Source organism: Thalia democratica, chromosome 5 (genome assembly GCF_965202585.1).
Source record: "Thalia democratica chromosome 5, ktThaDemo2.hap1.1, whole genome shotgun sequence".
NCBI lineage: Eukaryota > Metazoa > Chordata > Thaliacea > Salpida > Salpidae > Thalia > Thalia democratica.
The window spans coordinates 79,938,921-79,953,519 of record NC_139169.1 but is presented as its reverse complement, the minus strand read 5'-3'; the positions used below and the strand labels follow the sequence as shown (position 1 = coordinate 79,953,519).

The following is a 14,599-nucleotide window of genomic DNA, read 5'->3' as shown; positions in this document are numbered from 1 at the left end:
CAGCAAGAAAAGCTTCAATAAACTAAATTTTGGGCCGTGTAGTGTACACTTTTTTTTAATAAAAACTTCTAGTAAAATAAGATAACTGTTCATTAAGGTTTTCACATTTAAGGTATTAGCCTGAAATATATTTTAATTTGAAAATTTTTAAGCATTAGGACATTTAACTTATTTCAAAACTAAATTAAAATAAAAGGTGCTCCTGGTGAGGCTCGAACTCACAACCTCCGCATTTCTCCGATACTGTCATATAAGTACGGCGCGCTAACCGATTGCGCCACAGGAGCTACGCATGCAGCTAGGCAACCACTATTTTTAAACCATACCTTGTATGAATAGACAGTTATTGATTTTAAAGCACATAAACATGTTTTTTAAATAGCATGAGTTACTTTAATAGGTATAAAACGCTTAAAAAGTGTTATTTATAACCATTATTACGCATCAGTAAAACCAAAAGTATTATACAAATTTTTCTATACTGCTAAATAGCATTCTTATATAAATATTTTTAGAAATATATATATATATACATACATACATGTATAGAAATTATATTACATGTTTAAATTTATTGAAGTAAATATTTAATGCTTTATAAATAAAACAGAGCCAATGTATTTCAGATAAAAACTGATATTGATGAACAGCTTGAAATTGCAATGTATATTACACTATTGTACAACAATTCGCGAATAAAAATTACTACAGTTTGCATTTTTTATACAATCATTTAAAACTTGGGCCTTTCCTTAAGTCCTTTTCAAAAGTTTAATTTAAATTATAAGTGGTGTTTTAAAAGAGTGTTAAAAATGAAATTTAAATTGAATATGCAGTAATTATGCAAGGTTATAATAAAATACTTCGTAACAATCAAACAAAATTTAAAATTTTTACTGACCAAAATCTTATTTTATATAATACTTCCCATACTTTTTTTTTCATTTATATATATATCAACTTTAAATTGCTTTGCTTTTTGAAATAAATATTTTGATAAGGTAGGTTAATCTATTATATATTTTAGCTTCAAAAAAAAATATTCTAGTATTTCTACTGAACTTAAACACAAAATCATCTAACGGAAAAATAGCTTTAATAATGATTTATTTTTTTTTTTTTAATTTTTACTTGTATACTTATCTTATATACTTGTTTTTAATTTCTTTTTTATTAAAAAACAAACTCTCTTTCAGTCTTTTCGCTTCTTTTATCTCCTCATTAAATTTTCTTTCCTTCTCAAACCTCATTTCCAGCATCTTGACATACTCCGAATTCTCTCCGACTTTTTCGAACTTTATGTCGTCATAATTGCCCTGAAATTATAACAACTTTCATATATTAAGTACTTTCATTTTGTTATAAGTAGATGCTATGTTCTAGCATATATTTTAAATGTCTTGTAAAGGCTTTTTTTTATAAATGTAAAGCTATACAATTTATTTAGTCTTATCATTTGTTTGTTTATATTATTTTTGTTTTTATCTTTTTTATGATGTTTTCCAGTAATTTATCTTGATGTAAATTGTCAAACTCTTTTTAACTTTCTCAAACCTGTTGTCGTCATAATTGCTCTGACGTCATTATTCATTAATTTCTCACTTGTATATCTTTCTTACCCCGTTTTAATGTATGCACTTATTTTAAATTTATTTTTTTTTATTTATGAAGAATCCTTATAACTATATCGTCATGACTAACCTGAACTAAGTCATAATAGATTTTATTATTATTTTATTTTGTTTTTAAAGTATTTATTTCATTGTTACCCAATAAATGCGTTTATTTTCAAAGATTTCAAAATTAATTTTAGACTTTTTTTTATTTATAAAACATAACAATTGTTGTTCCAATTTTTAGTGTCTTATTTTTTCACCCTACAACAAAGAATACTTTCTCAGATTCTAAATTATTCATTTGGTTTTAAGTTTAAGAAAAGAAGTTTTTCCATTGGTTATTGAAACTTAAACTAATTTTTCATCATATCTTCATAAAACATCTTAGAACAACTCCCAGATTAATTTAATAAAAAACTTTTAGTCATTTTCGTTTTTTAACCTTTGTAGCTTCGCGCCCCTCGTACAAAACTTCTTCTTCATCGTCTGACGTAACAATGTCCTTGTGTGACGTAACAGAAGCTTCATCTTCTTCTGTTTGTGACGTCATAGCTGTGTTGTCTTCTTGCCTCGTTTGGACGTCTTTTATTGCCAAAACTGAAAAAAAAAACTTTTTCAAAATCTAAATCTAATAATAATCAAAAAATCTAAATATTTTCTTAAATTAATTATGGAAGCCCTAAAAAAAGCTATTTATCAATTTATCTATTTGTCAACTTAATAATTTTTATTATGAAACTAACTAAAGTGTTTTAGTTAAATACTTTTAATGCTTACATCAACTTTATTTTATTTTCATTTCATATCAACCAAGACTTAATATAAACTTGACAAATTTAATTTGCAGAGTTGATTTATTTGTTACAGCTATAAGAATAAAAAAATATTTCAACTTTCAAAAATCATTTTCTTACAACTACAAAATTATTTCAACTGGTCAAAGTAATGTCCACCTAAATAATATTTATTTAGATTTTAATATATCGTTTATTAATATTTATTTATATTAACTTTCTCCATGTTCTTCTAACTCTATAATTAATTAATTATTATTTAAATATTATTTAAGTTAATTTACTTTCTCCGTGTTCTTCTAACTTTCCTCTGATGTCGACAACATTTTCATCGTCTTGGTAATAACCGACCTAAATAATATAAAATTAATTATTTATAATGAAATATTTGAATAATAATAATAACAAACCTAAAACAATTTAAAATTTTGTCTTTAACTCCAATTATTTTTATTTAAAATGCATCTTTTTTGTTTTATATTATTCATAACAGTTTTTGTTTATTTTAATAACTCTAACTTACAGTTTTAACCAACAATGTACTCCAAACACTGGCAAACTTCGTATTTTATTTTAATATAAATATTTCTTTTTAATTAGTTTTATTTGAAAGTTTTGTACTAAATTTTTATTTACTTTAAACTAACAGTTTTAACAACACAATCGACAATTTTATCCAAGCACTGGCAAACTTCGTATTTTGTTTGAACATCAGCCGAGTTGTTAGACGTCAGAAAATTTCTTACCGTGTGGTGGCGCTGTTTGGAGAAAAATTTATTACAAATAACTGTTTAAACTTTTACGTGCTATTTTAGTTTTTATTATACTATGAGGTCTGTTGCTATAATTATTTATTATGTACTAGTTTATAAGTAAGTTTGAATGAAACTATGTAAACAAATTGATTTTAAATTAATTAAATAAATTTGAAAATTTGTGATCATATAGTGCTAAGTACTTGTGAAATTTAAATACAACAATTAGTATTTAAATAATTTATTTAACCTTTTATTTAATTGCTGTCTTTCTTAAACGTAAAACATACAGTAAGTTTACTGTGCCTTTTTAATGTCTAAATGAAATAAAAACTATTAAATTTGAAATTAAAAAAGCAGCAAATTTTTATTTGTGCATGGCTATTATTGTACAAGTATTTCATTAAATAAAAACAGAACATTTGCCCATACAAAACAAATATTTACATTATATGCAAAACAAACAACATCATAAATTTATTATTGTTTGAAGAAAACCTGGATTACTAATTCATTTTACTGTGCTTATAAAAAATTGTAAATTTGTAAAAATTAACATAAAGTTATGCCTACTGTTTTACAATATATATAAAACACGAGTACTTATAACCTATATAACTATTTTTCACTTTTTCTTTTAATTTTTTTGGTAAAATTTAAAGCTCATAAAACTTAAGCTTTACACATTTATTTAAACAAAGTTTATATAAATACTCAAGTGAAACTACAATGTGCACAAATAACAATTTACATCGAAAAAAATAACACAAGTCAATTTATCATATAAAATATAACAACAAAGTTAAAAAAAATAAATATTTTTAACATAGTAAACAAAAAAATTGCCGCCAGAGAGGATTGAACTCTCGACCGCTGGTTTACAAGACCAGCGCTCTGCCAATGAGCTATGGCGGCTTGTTTATCAATTGAAACAAACAGTTTATAAACAGTTGTATATTGTTACGTCACAATGCAAGTGATTTCATTGCTTGTTTTGCTAAGAAGTAATTTTCTTAAGCAGCTGAAGAATGAAATTCTAACTGTACAGCACCAATATTTATTTGAATTTTATTTTTTATGACAAGAACTTTTCTAATATATATTTTAGTTGACCAAATCTTTGTCAGTTTACTTACCTGTGTATCATCTAAAAATAATTAAAAGTTTAAACTCCGATTGTTAATTTTTTTTGCTAATTATTGTATAAGTTTTGGTAGAATTCAAAATTATTAAGTTTCCCTTGACTGATAAAAGAATTTTATAACAGGTTTACTTTGAAATTAAGTAGAATTAGTAAAGATATATCATAATAATTGCAAAAAAGTGTAAAAACTGAATTTAATATACTGTTAACAATTTAATCTTCTAAAGAGTAGAGCTAAAATAATGATGTTCTAAAATAATTTTTGAGCTATTTTAAAGTTGAATTATATTTAAAATTGGTAATAGTCTATCAAAGTTAAAATATCAAACTAGCAAACGTTTAGTTTTCATAAAATATTAACTAACATATAACATAAAAACGTGCCTCGAGTGAGGATCGAACTCACGACCTTGAGATTATGAGACTCACGCGCTGCCTACTGCGCCATCGAGGCTACGATTATGTAATCATTATTTTGATTATTATCATGTTTGCTTACGTTTGTGACGTAATAATGCAGCTTAATATGACATCAAAAATAGCGAGGCACCACCGAGATTCGAACTCGGGATCTCCTGTTTACTAGACAGGCGCTTTAACCAACTAAGCCATGGCGCCGCACATTTAAAGGCAAAAAGTTGAGTTTATAAATACACAATTACTTTATTTGCTCACTAACAATTGACCTGTATAAACTTAATACTTGTAGTGATGATTTGCTCAAGTAATAATGTGATCATTTTATTTAAAGTTTAATTAATGTTTTACAGTGCACTTAATTGAATATATGTTTACCTAATCATTATAATGTAAGCAACAAATACAAAACGCTTTTGATCCATTTCACTAAATACAACTAAAATAGCTTCTAAGTTTTGTTTAATATAACTTAAATCATTTAATAAACTAATAACTTTCCTAGGTTAATCTAAATTTGTTAAGTGTGTCTCAAAAGCAGTTAATATTAATAAGCAAACTTTAAAATTATTTTAAACCAAAAGTACCAAGTGTACATTATGAGTTTTTAAATTGTTCCTAATATTTTCCATTGAAAAAAAAATTAAAATTGATTGTACATTGGAAAAATTTTTGTCCAACCTTACAAATTATTGTTGTGAGCAATTATCATGGTACTAAAATTAAACTTCTTTATTTAATTCTTAATTAAACTTGTGGTTTTGAATCAAAAAACTTTTAAATATTTTTTAATCAATATTTAAACTAATTACCATAATTTAATTGTTTACAGTATATAGTTAGCACAATATTCTTTATCAGTTAATTGCTGTCATTACAAGGTAGGATAAACATTAAGAATAAATAATAAATACAAGCTAGTAATTTTCAATTAATTAGAAAATATCTTATACTTTTTATATTTATAAACTAATTATTCAGGCATTTAAGGAAAATATTATAACACAGACAAAATTATCAATAAGCTATAGGTATAAAACCATTTACATAGTAATGAATGCTAAACTGTAACAAACCTTTTGAGTTAAAAAAAATTATAAAAGATTATAAAGCATTCAAAATTTTAAATTTACTTTAAGTAACTTGTATATAATAATTAATATCTGATAATTACAGTACACTTATCTGTGAATTTTTATACTACATTAAATAGTTGTTGCTTTAAGAATCAAGGAAATTTTGATAAATAGGTTTGCAATTTTCAATCATATTTGTTTATTTTAGAAATATATATGTATTCGTTTCTTGTTAAAGTTTGATGTGTACAGACTATTTCAGTAAAAATTGTTAACTTATACAATAAATTAAATCTTACTCAGCAACAATTTTTGACTGCTTAACTAAAAATAAATTTTAGTTTATTAAACTTACAAATTGAATTCCAACTGCTTATTGTAACAATGATAGTAAAATAAATTTTAAAAACAAATAGTAAGCTTATGTACAAAAACTAAATTGCTAGTATAACTTGTAGATAATTAAGTTAACATTTTGAACATAGACTAAAAGTTTTAGTACTTATTTGCTTTTGTACATATAGCAAGCAAACTTCATTAACCTTAAATTTTTTACGAAAACAAAAAAAAACACCTTATTTAATTGTTATAGTGATTAACTTAATCTTTTGTTTGAACAATTTTTATATCAGCAAACAGTAACAAGTTGCAAAATGTTATTAAGCTTAAGCTTAAGTTTATAATTTTCACATATCGCTTGTAGCCAAGTGGTAGCATGGCCGATAAGGATCAAAGTAAACAATAAAAAAAAGGTGTGGCAGCAGTGGGATTCGAACCCACGCCTCCAAAGAGACTGGAGCCTTAATCCAGCGCCTTAGACCACTCGGCCATGCTACCACTTGACTACTTCCAATATGTGTAATTTATAAACTTAAGCTTAAGTTTACTTGTCTAGTGACAGTATAAAAACATTTCGAAGTATATGATATAATTTTTCAACTATAATATCAAACTTAGTGTTTACAAGAGTTTCCCAAAGTCCATTTCTCCACTTTTTCCAAGTGGCTCTTAACGGTAGTTTTTTGAGTAATCTTGTTAAAAGGGGCATTAGCTTTTTTAATTTTTTAAGGGGGCAATTTAAAAATAAGTTTGGAAACCCCGGTGTATACCATGTTTTTGAGTCAATGACTTTATAGTTTGCAAAGACAAGCTATTAGTTATCACTTTTAAAAATCAGCTTTTTGTACATTAAGCAAATTGTTTGAAAAGTAACAAGCACATAAAGTATCACTATAACTTTATATCATAATAGCAATAAACGACTACTTTTAATTTGATACTGTTTTAGTTCGATACAAAACTTTAATCGCTGGGTTTAATACTTTTTTAAGAGCTATGAACATTCATTTTTTTCAAATATTTAATATAAGCTGTACAATGTAAGTAAATAAGCTTTAAAAACTCTAGAAGAAGTTTAAACTAATGACAAAAAATGCTCAACCACAACGTCCTTGCCCACTTCTTAAACTGAATTAATTGCAAAAAAATCAGGTTTTTTTAACAAATTGTTCTAACCAGGGTTACCCAGCTAGATACAAAACTAAGAATTGTCAAAACCATAAATTTCAGTACTTAAACCTGCAAACTAAGAAAGAAATGAAAAATTTCCTGTTTTTGGAAACCCTAAATGGAAATTGCAGCACTTTTTAACATGAAAGTTACTAAATCAAAACAAAAATTTTAATTAAATCAAAGCTTAATACCAAAAAAAATTAACACCAACAAAAATATACGTATACTGTAGTTGTGTTTGGGCTGGCTGCTAAAATTAAGCTGCGTTTGAAAATGTTATACCCACTAGTGTGCATCTGTTGCCCCTCAAAAATGAAAATTTTGGAATTTTGCTTTGTAAAATTATATGACATTGGGAAATCACATAAATAGACAGCACAAAAAAAAAAGTTTCCTAGCTTCAAGCCTGCTGGAGCAAATTACTTTTGAAAATTTTGCTTTATATCAGTATATCTAAAAATGAAAAAAAAGACTATTTCACTAAAAAATAATTTTCTCCTATGTTTTTTTGACATAATTACTTGAAACAGTTAGGAAATGTTCCTTGCCATATTTAGAAAACACTGTATAAAAAAGTTTAAACAGAATAAAAAATAAAAGTTTTATGCAAAAATAACAAAAAAAAAAAAAATTATAATTTTTTTTTATAATTATTTTTTTATATTTTTATTTTCTTAAATTATTTATATACAGAATTTTGTAAATATAGCATTTTTTGGATGCAATAAATTTTGGAAGTTTTGCATTAAAGTGGTTTTCAGAAAACAATTGGTGCCAAGATGAAAGTTTCTAAAAGTCATTGACAATTTTACCCAGGGTGTTTTTGTAGTTTTTGTCAAATTTATTTTTTTCTAGCTGAAAACTCAAAGGTTGTCGTATTTATAAGCAACCAACTGATACCCCTAACCTTTACCCTTGGTCAGTTTTTTTCTTACTTTTTTAGTTTTTGCTTTTTTTTACTCTTGTGCAAAATAGACCCTTAGTGCAAAACTGACTCGCCTCAAAAAAAAATTTAAATAGAAGGAATGAAGAATAATAAATTCATAATAAAATTAGCACAAAAGCTAACCTGGGAAATCAATATGCTAAGTTGCTTTTATTAACAAGAGAATGTTACTAAAAATGCATAAATTTTAATCTAGCCACAGCTTGCTGTAAAAAAAATCACTACAGTCTTTTTGGTAAAATAGGATTCAACAAAAAGCTTTTGTTCTGAAAGAGTACCGAATAAAACTGAAAAAACAAAATCAAAAATAAGAGTAATCACAACTCTGTAGTTTAAATTCTTATGAGTTGTAATTATAACTATCATTAATTTTCTGCCACCTGAACTCATTTAAAATTATTTTTCTGATATATGGATATCTTTAAAATTTAAAGCTTGATCACCAGGCAACTATACATATATCCTGTTTTGAATTGTAGGTTTTTTTGTTTACAACAAGTTTATACATTTTTTTATTAAATGCTTAAACCTAATTAGGAAACTCATTTGAAACTGTTTATGATCAAAAATAACAAAGTTTAAACCTCAGTTTTTAGTTTACATTAAATTAGTTTTTTGTTTATGTAAAACATACTAAATCACATTGAGAATTATAAAATACCAATACTTAATAGTAAAAAACATACTTAAGCCAAGTGATAGAGAGATTTTAAAAGACTTAACTCTTTTTTTTTTTGTTGTTACTTATATCAAAAAATAGCCAAGTATACAAATTTCACAATCAAAAATTATAATATTTTCCTAATAGACTTATAGACTATAAGGATTAGTCTAAGAAAAAACCTATAACCATTGTTATAAGCTATAACCTCAAATTAAAAAAAAAATGATCCTTAAAATATTTAGAAAAATTGTGGTAAATAATTGTAAATTTTTGACCAAATTTCTTTATTACAAAAATAAAATAAAAAATTATATTTTTTGGTTTTTTGTTTATATAACTTATGTTCTTCAATTTTTGAAAAACTCAAGAAATTTTTCTAAATATTCAAAATAAATTTTATTAATATGGGTTGTTTATCTAAATAGTAGATAGAGATATATTTTCAATGAAATATTCTTTTTTTGCCTTTTTTATTTAGTGCCTTCCATAAGGAACCTATTGTACTCTTTAATTTCAACAGTCTATTAAATCTTTAAATTAAATAATCTAAGTATTAGAAATTTGTGAAAATAAATATGTTGGAACTCTACTAAACAAGATCAAATGTTAAAATGTGATATACTTCCCTCCCTGAATGATTTTTATTTTTTAATTTAATAAACCTTTATTAATTTTATAATCTTAAGACTTAAAGTGATCTTAATATTATCCTTATGGAAGGTGCAAACTCATTAAATTAGTATAAAAAATATTCAGTTTAATTGCCTGTTTATTGTTACTTTAAAGAAAACCAAAGTTAATGATTATTAAAATACATTTTTTACATTGAAAATTTAAACTAAAAATTTTTATTACAAAAGTAAACAAAAAATTAACTAAGTTTTTATTTAGATCATCAGTAAACTTTAAAGTTAAATTTTCATATTTTAGTTCAACTAGAATAACTTACATTTTATACTTAACAGTGCTTTTAAATGTAATATTCAATATATTTTATCATGAAAAAATAAAAATGAAAATAAAATATTCTCATATTTATACTATAGAATAGAATAAATTGAATTACTTTTAGCTATACTCTATAAATACTTATAAATTCTAGGTTAAATAAACTACTTAAGTTATCTTATTAAAACTAAATTGAAAATTACAAAAGCTTATTGTAAAGTTTTTAAAGATTTTAAACCATTTAGATATAAAAACTAAGTTCATTTAAAAGCTTTAAACTAGTGATCCTTATTTTATTTAATTTGTCTATGAAATGTTTATTTCATTAAGCATAGCTTTATATAGTGTGGGGAATAACAAATTTGAAAACTCTCTAGGTTGAACTTTGCAAAATTAAAACCCAGTGATATACATATACAAAATATATATATCGTGTATTTGTGTAACAATTTATACTAAACCTCACTGATAAAGTGTCTTGAAAGCAGATTAAGAAACTATCTTATTTTTGCAGTACAAAACTTATTAATGTCATATGGTTAACAAAAATATATATACAAATTTTTTAGAAAAGATCAGTATGGGCATGTTAGTAGGTTATGGTGCAATTTGATGAATAAAAGTTATCAAAAAAATGATTTGTGTGGGAGAATCAATAATCAATAAAACAACACAACTGCATAAAAAACCTGTTTTTCAAAGTCATCCTTGAACAAGTTGATGTGCAGCTTTCTGTGACGCCTCTTCTGCTTCTTTTCCACTGCTGCCAGGAGCACGTTTGCGTAAAAGTTGCTTCTCCTCAACAACTGGAAGACGTACTCAATGTCAAAATCTTGAACTTCATCATCCTCATCAGAGTAACAGTCCATAGGCAAATGTAGTGCTTTAATTTGAAAACATTAATTTATTATAATTTTAAAAATTTTTAAGTATATGAAATTGAAAACTAAACAGCTCAAGTTTGACAAGTTTATGGCTGAAAAGATGCATTATTTTCCTTAAATATATTAAGTTGTAGTAGCCTAATTTGTTCTAATTGAAATTAAATTATAAGTTACATTTATAAAAGCTAAAATAAAAATGTAGGTATTTATTTATTCTATCAACACTTACAGTTGTTTACATTTAGATATTCAAAATTTAAACTAACTTGCTTTATATGCAATTGTATAAATTTGATTTTGTTTTTGTTGTTGGAGGCAAAAAGTTAGCAGTGTTTCACATTCGAAATGAGTTTTTAATCAACACAGATGAGTAATTGGTAATAAAAAATATAAGACAGAAATACATTTATTAATTTGTTTGTTTTTAAATATCTAATTACAGATAACTAAAAGTTACATTTTTTATTGCGAAAAACATATCATAGTTAAGTATTTTGAGCAAAACACCTTATCAAAATTTTACCATTTCAAGAGTTCCAAGTATTTTGAAAAAGCGCAAAACAATTAGCCGAACTACATATTTCAAGTTTACTGAACAAATTTATTTCAAGAGTTAAAACTTCTTAAAATCTGGCAACTCTGCCAAAAGGGCTAAAATATAAAAGTATAGAACTATTCTCAGTATTTCTCGTGCTCAAAAGTCTATTTTATTTGTAAACTCCATACAAGCACTTTTGTGGAAACTACTGATTTACCTATTTTTATTGTCATTAACTTGAAAAAACTATTTATTGTTTCTTAAGTGCTGTATTGTAACTTAATATAACTACAAAACATAAATATGCTCGCATTTAAAATCATGGATTTTGGTAAAGATTCTTTAAACTTGTTTAATTTTGAACTTTTTTAACAATTTGTTTTAAAATACTCATAAGAAACAAATTAAACAAGATGTTTTACATGCTCAAATAAATTGTGTGTGAAATTTGGTTTATGTTTAAATTTTGTACATATTGGTTGTAGTAGACATTTAGTAGCATGGCTGAGCGGTTCAAGACCCGGGTTTGGATGTCACTGCCACACATATTTTGTATATTTATTGAAAAATAATTTGTATGTAATTGATATAACTGATACATTGCTTTTTGTTTTCATTACTTTTCGGAAAAAAAAACATTGTTTATGTAAACATCTATTCTGAATACTTGAACTAATTGTAACTAAACAACAACAAAAAAGATAGGTTAAAACTTTGTAACTTATTTGCAGAAAATTTGCTTTAGTACAAATAAATATACTTTTTTCTTTTACTTTTTTTACTGAAAAAATTTCTTCTTTAAACATAGTTCGTTGTGCATTTTATACATTCATTTTATTTTAGTTTATGTAGTTTAACAAGTTTTCTTAAGAAAATATAGACAATTTTGGTTCTAAATTTGTTCATTTTAGTAAGTAAAGAAAAAAATATATATTTAATTATTATATAGATCTTAGATCTTATACAGATATTTGTGAATATTAACGTGCTGATTATCAATTTTAAACCGATCAATTCCCATCGATCAAATCCAAACATTTTTTAATCATGAAAAAAATGTTTTATTAGAATTTTAACTTAAATCATAGAGTTTTAGGAACATTTAAATAATTAATAATGCTTTATCTTTGGTGGATAATCAAGTTTGTTTACTACAATTAAATTACAACAATTTAAAAACCATCAAAGTGTTATTTACAATTTTATTTTTAAGGTTTAAACAATAATGCACAACAATTTATTATTTAAAAATAATATAATTGCATCAGTAGTAAATTAATCTTATATTTTCATTATAGGTCTTTTTAAGTGTACACAAATGGTAAAAAATTAATTATGTTTTTTAAAATATATCTAGCTTTAGTAAAAATTTGTTATAAAATACACGTGAACAATTAACACCGCAAAAAGAAAATGAAAATACATATTGAAGGTTGAAGCTTTGATTTGACACAAGAAAAATGGTCAGTGATTAATGCTGAGTTAAAAAAAAACACCCAAGGCAGTAAAAAGTTTTAATAATTAACATTTATAGCTCTAAAAGTCGTAATTAAACTGTAATTTAAAACAAAACTGAATTTTTAAATTTGATAAGCATTACCAAGCTTAAATTATTTTTATCGAATGAATTTACAACCAATATGAGTTAATTTATTCGACTAATTTAAGATATCTAATATATTTACCACTTTAAGCTGCTACTGGTTTTGATGCCGGTACTATTTTGTTAATTATTACTTTTTATAAATTTATTCTCGCGCCGTAAGTTAATAAATCTCAGCTAAAAAATAATAATTTATAATTGGATCTTGACTTGTTTTATATTTTGCTTTGTTTGATTAAATCTACCTCATTTACATTACTGTTTTCATCTATTGATAAAGTCATTACGATCTTAACTTTAAGTTGGAAGAAATAGCACAAAAGTTTAAGATATAGACAGTTTGTAACTTATACAATTTATTTCAAAAACTGCTTAAACATATAAACAATTAACTATACGCTGTTTTTTTTTCATTACGAAGTTTTTTTTGAACATAGTGTAAAACAACAGTTTGCTAGTAATATATTAGCGAACTATAGAATAAACAGACTAGATAAAAAGTTAAGAAGGCAGTGGATAAAACACTTTATTTAAAAATACTTTTATATAAAATACACTGTTCATTTCTTCCTTATAAATACTTGCATATGTGGAATAGATCTCACCGATCCAATCGATCCATTGTTGAACATCAGCACATCATATTCACTTCTGGGGAATTTCCTTTCAACGACACCCATCGCTTCAATTTTAAACAATGTGCCCTTGAATTTCCAAACTACGTAGTGGAGGATACCATCATCTAAATTATAAGGGTACGGATTTTCGATCAGAACTGTTTCTCGCGCTGTAAAATTTCGACATAATTAGACCTAGTTAAGTTGCTAAAAGTATTTCATTTTTGTTATTAGACTAGATAATAGTCTAAACAACAAAAAAAAAAGACTATAAAATATTTGGTTCAAGGACCTAATGTATGATAAAACCTTTTGGCTATAAAGTCTTACATAACGGATACAATTCAATGTCTTGTCCTAGATTTAAAGAACGTTCGTAGTTTAGATATGTTTAAGTTTAATTAAAATCAACTTACAATTAAGTAAAATATTTCTGATTTTGTTTTAAAAATTGAAATATAAATTTAGTTGAGGTATTTAAATCGTAAACAAACTAGAAAAAAACATCTATTAAAACCACAAACTGAAAAAATTTAAAAATCAAAATATAAAATCAAACCTAGGTTGTCCCTAGTGCCAGATCTCATAGATTTCACTCCGTAATCATTATGAAATGGTAATCCAAATATATTGTGCAAAAGATAATCGTCAAGAGAAGACCACTGCTGATGTACTTCTTCCATATATTTTGAAAATACTTTTTGAAGTTCCAATGTTCTGAAAAGATGCTTTAGTTTACTTTTTGCAAGCTTTTACAAAAAAAAAAATATTGGTATCAGAAACATTATAGCTTCTATCCAAACAAAGGTTTGTTATTTATCAAAGTAATAATATTAACTCAAATAAAATTATTTTTAACTCACCTTCCAAAGCCTTTTGTGCTGTATCCATGTTCGCATTTCATAATCAAATCGTTCCAGGTGTACGGCTTGTACGCAATAAGATAACCAGTATTTCCATATGGGTAGCAGTTAGAGTTGTCTACGTAGCTTTCCACAAATTCTCTTGGCAGCATCGTGGACTTGAACTGGAATTAACTTTTTACAATCTGATAAAATGTAAATTTGATAAAATACTTCGAAACT

The 14,599-nt window shown here is 25.0% G+C and overlaps 5 non-coding genes across 5 annotated transcripts; all 5 read right to left on the bottom strand.

Moving 5' to 3' along the window:
* Positions 1-197: 197 nt before the first annotated feature.
* On the bottom strand, positions 198-287 carry Trnai-uau (transfer RNA isoleucine (anticodon UAU)). Its single transcript is given in 2 exon segments — positions 198-233; positions 250-287. It is a non-coding gene; the product is annotated as a tRNA-Ile (tRNA).
* A 3,721-nt stretch (positions 288-4,008) lies between these two features.
* Trnat-ugu (transfer RNA threonine (anticodon UGU)) lies at positions 4,009-4,080 on the bottom strand. Its single transcript has one exon. It is a non-coding gene; the product is annotated as a tRNA-Thr (tRNA).
* A 610-nt stretch (positions 4,081-4,690) lies between these two features.
* On the bottom strand, positions 4,691-4,763 carry Trnam-cau (transfer RNA methionine (anticodon CAU)). Its single transcript has one exon. It is a non-coding gene; the product is annotated as a tRNA-Met (tRNA).
* Positions 4,764-4,853: 90 nt separating this feature from the next.
* Positions 4,854-4,927, bottom strand: Trnat-agu (transfer RNA threonine (anticodon AGU)). Its single transcript has one exon. It is a non-coding gene; the product is annotated as a tRNA-Thr (tRNA).
* Positions 4,928-6,557: 1,630 nt separating this feature from the next.
* Positions 6,558-6,639, bottom strand: Trnal-aag (transfer RNA leucine (anticodon AAG)). Its single transcript has one exon. It is a non-coding gene; the product is annotated as a tRNA-Leu (tRNA).
* Between the last annotated feature and the right edge of the window lie 7,960 nt (positions 6,640-14,599).